This window comes from Hemicordylus capensis, chromosome 2, assembly GCF_027244095.1.
Source record: "Hemicordylus capensis ecotype Gifberg chromosome 2, rHemCap1.1.pri, whole genome shotgun sequence".
In the NCBI taxonomy this organism is placed as follows: domain Eukaryota; kingdom Metazoa; phylum Chordata; class Lepidosauria; order Squamata; family Cordylidae; genus Hemicordylus; species Hemicordylus capensis.
In genome coordinates, this window is record NC_069658.1 from 23,782,642 (window position 1) to 23,791,526 (window position 8,885).

The 8,885-nt window shown below is 43.3% G+C and overlaps 1 long non-coding RNA gene across 1 annotated transcript; it reads right to left on the reverse strand.

The window, feature by feature from the left end:
* Positions 1–904: 904 nt before the first annotated feature.
* Positions 905–5,886, reverse strand: LOC128342378 (uncharacterized). Its single transcript, XR_008314944.1, has 2 exons — positions 5,616–5,886; positions 905–1,163 (listed from the first exon to the last, which is right to left on the reverse strand). It is a non-coding gene; the product is annotated as an uncharacterized LOC128342378 (long non-coding RNA).
* Positions 5,887–8,885: the final 2,999 nt, after the last annotated feature.

An 8,885-nucleotide genomic window follows, 5' to 3' on the forward strand; every position in this document is an offset into this window, starting at 1 on the left:
GATGTAATCAGTGGCGCTCTTACCTCTGGACTTTGGGGCCAAAGTCCAGGGCCTCCACAACCCCTGGGGACCTCCAAATCCTCTTAAGTCTGTCCTGGGTGGTATGGTTAAAAATTATACTTAACTTGCAGTAGGGAGCCTCTGGAGACCTTTAGGTCCAGGCTTCAAAATTACCTAGGTGCACCTCTGGATGTAATGATGGAGATGCTTGAATGCATCTCTGTCTCTTAGTGCCCCCCCCCTTTTTTTCTTTTTTGGCAAATAGCAGCTGTGAGAGGGCTGATCTGCATGACTTCCTCAGTGAAAATCATTTCCCCAGGTGCTCTTTGCCCTGCTAGCAAAAACACACATATGCAAACATGTTTTTACTATTGGGGCAAATAGCAACAGATTGGAGTGTGTGTGGAATTTTCATCAGGAAAACAGTGTGGAGCAAAGCCCATCCCCTTCCAATTTGGAAGCCCCCGCTGTCGGCTGTTAGTTGCAAAAAACTTTAAAAAGACAGAGATGCATTCACACACACCCCACATCGTATTTAGCTTGGCGCTGAAGTTAAACTGCAATGTATCCAAATGTTTGGACTTGTTGAAGCAGAAAAATCAAACAATCTGTGACTTACAGCCAAGCTAGATGTGACTTTAATCATATCACTAGCCCTGACATGCTTTCTTTAAAAAATGTAAATAGCATGTGTGTGGGGGTCAATCCGGATCAGAACTGCAGCGAGGTAGGACAACTTTAAACCTACCTGGTAGTCCCAAGATGGATTGCCTTTGTGTGTGCTATTTACATTAGAAACATCAAGCAAGTTAGGGCTAGTCATGTGTAAAGTCATATCTAGTTTGGCGCTAAGTGCAATCCTTAATAGGAAGATGTATTGGATAAAATAGCAAATGAGACTAAGTACATTCTAATAATTCATTTAATCTCTCATGATTGATTGTACTTAATGCATCATGTCATATGAATTTCTTGCTTTGGCAACAATTTGCAGTCACAATGATTTCAGGACTGACAGCAGAGTGCCCTGGTATTCATGGCTTAAGGCCCCAGAGGGGTAATCCTTAAAGCTACAAACTGTCTTGTGCAGTCTTCTTCTTCTTTTTCTTTTTTTCAAACTTTCTCAAAGAATATCCAGTTACAGAGTGCTGTGCAGGGAGAACCTGGGGAAATAGTAAAAGGAAACACAGCTGAGAGCCACTGTGGTTTGACTTCACTCCAGATACTTTGAAAATATGTTGGCAAAAACAAAATTTTAAGTAAAACTGTTTCCTTTGGTAACATACCCAAAACTGCAGGTTTTACATTTTTGTGCTTTGTATGTATAGGCCAAAGCAGAGGGTAGAGGGGAGACTTGTATGAGAATGCCATACATGTGGGAGCGGAGGAACATTACAGAAAAAGGGTAAGGAAGACAAAATGAACAAGACCACAACTGCTGCAATGCTGTTAGTTACCTAGTTTGCTACCCAAATTGTGCTGTTTATAGAAGACAGAAACAGTGAAGGAAGGAAGAGAAATCTGTTCTGAATCTGTTGTTCATTTCTTATCGAAATAAAAATACTAGTTCCTCCTTTAGTGGAACATAGGAACATAGGCAGCTGCCTTATACTGAGTCAGACCATTGGTCCATCCAGCTCAGTATTGTCTACTCAGCCTGGCAGTGGCTTCTCCAAGGTTGCAGGCAGGAATCTCTCTCAGCCCTATCTTGGAGATGCTGCCAGGGAGGGAACTTGGAACCTTCTGCATGACAGCATGCAGGTACTCTTCCCAAAGCATCTCCATTCCCAGATCTTGGAGTCCTCACACATGTAGTCTCCCATTCAAGTGGACTCTTCTTAGCAAAGGGGGCAATTCATGCTTGCTACCACCACCATAATAATGCCAGCTCTCCTCCCTGAAATCTGAGGGTTTCTTCACTCAATACACTTAAAGGTGTGTTACTGTAATAAAGGACTTGACTCAAAGGCATAGATGCACCTAGGTAAATTTGGAGCCTGGACCTAAAGGCCTTTGAAGCCCCACCGCTGCTTTGGAGCCCCCCCCCACACCCCCCATGACATGCACAGTATTTTTAACATGTGGGTTCCTGCAGGCACAAACAGCAACTGAACTCACAAGAACATAATAATATAAAATGTATATTTATGCAAATATGCATTAGCAGAAACATTTCAACGCTCAACTCAAAATATTCCCATCCCACATATTTCTTTCCCCACTCCCCCTCTGTATCTAAAGCAAAGGTCACATTCGGCTGCCCGGCACAATGGCAAGGCAAGCACCATCCAGGACAGACTATGAGGAGGATTTGGAGACCCCCAGTGGGTGTGGAGGCCCTGGACTTCGGCCTAGAATTCCAGGGGTAAGAGCGTGTCTGCTTAAAGGTGTTTTCCCCATCTGCTTTAACAGAGGGACCGCTCTGCGCATACTTCTCTTTTACACATGTGGCATGGAGCTATTCTTTCCATTGAAATTAATGGGGAATTCCTCTCACACAAAACTCTGTGTGCAATGGAGCTCTTGTAAATTATTGTTGTTGTTGTTGGTGGTGGTGGTGTTTACACAGTCAGACAGGTGTTATTGACTGGTTTGTTTTATCCAGACATCAAGTCCTTCCCAAGGAGCTGGGATGGCTGAATTTTATCAATACTGTTGGTTATTATAGATATCGTCGCAGAATATAGGCTGTTCCCAGTAAAGCTGCTTTTTGTAATTGGCTGATGGTGATTTCTGTGGCCCCTATGGTGTTGAGGTGCTCTTCAAGGTCTTTTGGAACTGCACCCAGGGTGCCAATTACCACTGGGATTATTTTGGTCTTCTTCTGCCACAGCCTTTCAATTTCAATTTGTAGATCTTTGTATTTGGTGATTTTTTCAATTTCTTTTTCTGCTATTCTGCTATCCCCTGGTATTGCTATGTCGATTATTTTGACTTGTTTTTCTTTCTTCTCGACTACAGTTATATCTGGTGTATTGTGTGGCAGATGTTTGTCTGTTTGTAGTCAGAAGTCCCACAATATTTACAGCATGATCCTAAGCATGTTTACATGGAATGAAGGCCCACTGAGTTCAATGGCAGTTACTCCCAAGTAAATCTGTATAGAATTTACAACCTTAATCTGTTATGCTACCCACGTTTTCAACATGATGCATACATTCAAATGCATATTGAATGATTTAAAAACCTCTGGTTTAAGACCAGAGTTAAGACCAGAGTTAAGGCTATCTTATTTTGGCTCAAGCTGCATAAAGCTGGGAAATTGGAACCAACCTAAGGCTTATGCCTTAACAGACGTGCCATGTAATATAAAATACTGGTTATTACCTATAAATCCCTGAATGGCTTGGGTCCAATACATTTAACAGAACATCTTTTCCATGAACCCCACCACTGTTCTCTTTTAAGGCGTGCGCACGTGTGAGCACTCCCAAGTTTTCTGATGTCCGCTCAGTTAATTTTAGATCCTGCTCAGGTTGAATTAGGAAGGTCCCACTCTGAATGCATGTGTGCACACAGTGCCTTGATACTGCCGCCCAGAACAAAACTCATTCTGCACAGATATGAAAAAAATTAGAGGGACCACTGAATCCCACTGATTATTAAGATAATCAGAGAAGGTCCAGCTGCTGTTGCCACCAGCTTGTTTGGTGGCGACCCCAAACCAGGCCTTTTCTAAGGTTGCTTCAACTGACATGTGCCAACTACACCCCATTCTCACCCGCAAGGCAGTAGATTACTACTTAGTTTATGTTCTTTTTTCAAGTGTTTAGGCTCTTTGGTGTCTAATAACCTTTCCTCATAATGAATCCCTATGAGGATTCATTACACACCAAAGAGTCTAAACACTAAAATTCCTACTGAGTATCCAGTGGCTTGTGGGTTGCAAGGCAGTTGGAACATGGGATGCCACTAATTCCCCACCCCCACCTGCAAAGCAGTGGGGTCAAAATGAACAGAAGAAATGAAGGTGTGTAATGAAGACACCAAAGAATCTAAACATTTCAAAAATACCTAAAAAATAAACTGAGTATCTCAGTGTGTGTGTGTGTGTGTGTGTGTGTGTGTGTGTGTGTATTTTGGGAGTGGTGTAGTTGACACATGGCAGTTGACTGTTGGCACTGACCAATGATCGTCAAAATGAACAGAAGAAATGAAGGCATATAATGAATCCTCATAGGGATTCATTATGAGGAAAAGTTATTAGACACCAAAGAATCTAAACATTACAATATTCCTAAAAATTAAAATGAGTACCCCACTGCCTTGCAGGTGGGGGTGTAGTTGGCACATGGCAGTTGACAGTTGGCACTGTCCAGTGACAATCAAAATGAAGAGCAGAAATGAAGGTGTGCAATGAATCCTCATAGGGATTCATTATGAGGAAACGTTATTATACTTCAAAGAATCCAAACACTTGAAAAATGACAGCACATTTTGCTCCATAACTCCACTTCTACAAGGGCTAGAACGTAGCTTTTTAGCTCTGGGGATCTGTTTTAGGGTTAGGATATGGCAACTTTGACTCTGCAGTGTTTCCTATGGTGGAAATGTTCAAAATCAGTAAAAACTAAATAAATTCATTAAAAATCAACCAGGTGTCCCACTGCCTTGAAATTTAGGTGGTAGGTGGCATCCATGAGGATCTACCCACCACCCAAATTTAGTGCCCCTAAGGCCTTGTTAAGTGGTCTGAATAGGTCTGAATCCAAATCAAAGCAAAGCAAATACAAATCAAATCTGGGGTGATTTGAAGGGTTAGATTTGGATACAAAACAAATCAGGGGTGATTTGTTTTGGGCACAAATTGAATCAAAAAAATCAATTTGTGCACATCCCTATTATTACTTCAGTTGGCAGCATATGGCTGAGCCCTGACATTAAAAACAGGTTCTGGCACAAAGTCTGTGCTCAGCATAAGCACATCAACAACCCCAAAGCGCCTTTTAATTAATTGATTGTTTATTTAGAATATTTATATATTGCTTTTCAACATAGTGGCTGATATCCAGAGCAGCATAACAAGGATGCAATGGGAAGTCCCTGTGCCTTCAAGAAAGATGTCCCTCAGAGACGCACAGTCCTCAGGGACATATTTTTGGAAGGCCTACAGCACTTCAGAAGGCAGCAAAGATTGCTCAAAACCCCCTACCCCATTTCCCATGTGAATGTTCATAGTCCCCACTTTAAAATAAAATAAAAATCCATCTGAAATTTTCTTTTGTTATTGAAACTAACTGAAGCATAAATCTGTTCCAGACAAATTAAAAGTGTGGCAGCATGCTCTCTTTAGAAGAATGGAATTTGCATACTACCAACATGTTTTGCCTCCATCTGATCAGAAGTACATTGAGTTAATAGCAAAATTCAATCCTCCTTTTGTTTTCTTTTTCGAAACTAGCATTCCAGGTTCCCCCTCCTTGTATGAATACATTAGTTTCACAGTGAGCCAATTTTGCCCACAGCTTCTGCTGAATTTGCAGAGCATCTGCAGCAGTGGATTGCAAATATCATGTAGAATTAAAGTCTGCTGAATATATCGTGCTAAAATGGGTTTGACCTTTGCTCTCTGAACTAGAATCTCTTCTGCCCTTCCTTAATTAACACAAACAAACCTGAATCTCAGTCATGGTTTCCTTCAAAATGCTTTTGATTTGGTTGCAGCAGGTGCTGTTCACTTTTGGACTCCCTTTTTCAAATATAAACTGGCTGGGATTGGCAGGGTGAAGCTGATACAGAGACCTCTACTGGCTGCACTGCAGAGCAAGAGTTGCAAAGATGTACTCCCACTGGGAGGTTTCCAGCTCTGGCTTGTCTGATTTGTTGCTCTACGGCTGCACGTTCCAGGTCAAAGTAATAATTATGAAATGTTGACATTGTATTATAATAAAGATCCCGAATATTGTTGGTCTGATTAAACATTACATGAAATGCATGCAATGAAACCTCAACAGCCTTTCAAACTTTTTTAAAACAAAAGCTACTATAGAAAGGGGAAATTTAGAGTAAAGAGAAAAGAGCTTCACCCTTTCTCTGTGTGCTGGTTCTGTGTTCTGCATTGTTCCCTAGAGTACAAGTACATTTTCCCCATGGGGTTCTAAACATATATGCTTACCCTCACAGACACAGATTTGGAAATTTACAGGGGGAGCAGCTGGGGGTGCAGCAATTTATAGCAGAGGAATGAGCAGCAGAGGAAAGATTTTAAGCACCTCCTCCCAGTGGTATATCAGCTGCCTCAATGCCAGTTGCCACTTTCTCCTCCTCCTGCTTCTCCTCTCCTCCTCCTCTTCACCGGTGAGGGGGAAGAAAGAGTGGAGAGTCTCACACTGCCAGGCCTGGGGGTGGGAGGAAGAGTGGTGCACTCTGAACACTCCCACAGAAAGTGGGGAGCAGTGCCTCACCATACCACCTAAGCAGAGGCGTAACTATAGGGGGGGCAGGGGGGCACGTGCCCCGGGCGCCATCTTTTCTGGTCACATGGGGGGCGCCGACATGACAAAAAATATTTTTAATTTTTTAAAAATTGTTTGTTAATACAAATGTTTCCTGCTCAGTGCAGCAGCGCTGCAGCAGTCAAGGGAGTGCGTAGGCAGCCCACCCCCCACGAGCGGTCCCTTCCGTGCCGCCCACGCCCCCCCCATTGCTTTGCTGGCGCCTGGCGGCCAGTCAGTGGCCTGGCTTGGCGGCGGTGGCGGGCGCTTGTGAGGAAAAGCCTAAGTATAATGTAGTATGTTGTGGCGCGGGGGGCGCCATTTCAGTGCTTGCCCCGGGCGCCATTTTCCCTAGTTACGCCTCTGCACCTAAGGCCCCCAAGGGGCTTGGGCTGGCTCTGCACCAGCTCTCTATTCCTGTGTGTTTTCTTTACCTACACCTTAAACATTCCATGTAAACTCCTCTCAGCCTTAGACTTAATTGATCTATACAAACAGCATGCCCAGCATCCGGTCCCTGTAGCCCATTCCCCGCCCCACCCCACCCCCCGGGTCGAAGTAAGAGCTGCTTGTAGATAACAATGACGAAATCCAGCACACTGGCATAGCTGTGACTGGGCAACAGCAGTGTGTCCCCTCCCCTCCAAAAACAAAAAACAAAACACAGCACCAAAGACAAACAATTCAATAAGTTATAGTATTATTTTTTTAAAAAAAAATCTCTATGTCCTCAATAGCCCATAAAGTTTTAGAGGCTCACAAGGCTTGTTTTTCAAAATTTATTTTTTATTTTAATTTACAAACCTGTACACTTATGCATACTTAGGGAATTCCCTAAATGCAAAGAGATCGCAATCTTATTTTGGGGTGTTCCACTTATTTTCAAAACTGATAGGCCCTAGGCAGTGAACTTCACTCTTTTTCAAGAGGCGGACACTCTGGCCTTCAATGTGAGAGCCAACTCCCACTGTCCCGACTCCTCACAATACTGTGCTTTTCTCAGTGCTAGGAGGGCCCTTTAAGAGTGAAGGAACCCTCTCTTAAGAACTCTAAGGGGAAAATGCCTTCCAAGAAAGGCTCTGTTTCCCTTAAAAGAGCCTACCCTGTGTTGATGCAGGCTGCCACTGGCCCCTGGGCCTTACTGTGAAGAACACTGCCCTAGGGTTATCAAGCCTCCAGAAATGTCTCTAGAAGTCTCTAGAAATTGAGACTGACTGTTCTCCAGTTGACTATTGAAAGCAATTCTGGAGATGGTAATGGCTTGATATTGTCAAAGATGTTGGGGTGCGGGGAGACATATCCAGGAATTTAAATTGTATTTTTTATTGTCAAATTCATAGTATTTTTATCGCCCCTCTTTTACTATCTCTCCCAGGACATTCTGAACCATTTTGTGCCATTTATCTGCTTTCTGGACAGAATTTAGAAATTGCCCTTAAGGTAGCCAAATTTTGTGTGGTGGCTGCTAATTCAAGAGCAGACTAAACTGAAGTCTTACTAGCCATGTACACTATGTATTACACTGTTAGTTTTAGAGTGGGTCACATTGGGTTATTGGTATATAAGGTTGCTTTATTGTATACCAGTTTAATGTTTAAATTGAATGCTGGTGATTGACTGAAATAAAGAACTACTACTACTTTCCAGGAATAGCTTCAGCCGGAGTTAGCAACTCTGGTTCTCAACCAAGTGAATTTGAAGTAGATGTTGGTGCTGCACCTCTATTGCAGAGCTAATCACTTGTACCCCACTCAGCTGAGCAAGAGCACTCTGACACAGGTATAGTTCAAACTGAAGATTATATTGAAGTAGAGGAAAACTTACATGATATAGCAGCTCAGTAAGTCCTTTTACACATAGGCATACATATACATTAGGCACAAGGATATAGCATAGACATAGCAGCCAGGTGGACCACAGTGGTAAAGGCTGCACCACTGTGGACAGTTAGCTCTTCCTTGAACCTCGTTCTTATGCTGGCTTTGGCCAATCACGTCAGGTCAGTACTCAACACCTGTTAATTGGCCTCACATGTTGCCAATCACCACCTACTGCAAATACAGTGACTTGCACTTATTACTTAAAGCAATACAACACCTCACAGTGATATGTCTTGACAGTAGATCTACCAGCAACTGTGTGTGATGAACACAGGTAGCTGGGGGCCCACTGGAAGAGGGGGCAGTCAGGCAGTTGTCACAGGCCCCACCATTTGCCGCAGAGCCCCCTGCCTGCCCTGCCATTTGCTGCCTTAGGCCCCCTCACCCTGCTATTCTGTGCCTCAGACCATTCGCTCACCCTGCTGTTCTCTGCACCACCATTCACTGCCAGTCTCCACTGGCTGCTGCAGCCTAGACACAGTATAATGTCATTTAATCTCTTCATTAATTGTTAGATTTATATTCCGCCTTTCATGACATTATCCCAGTGTCCCTGTTTGCAGCTGTTCAC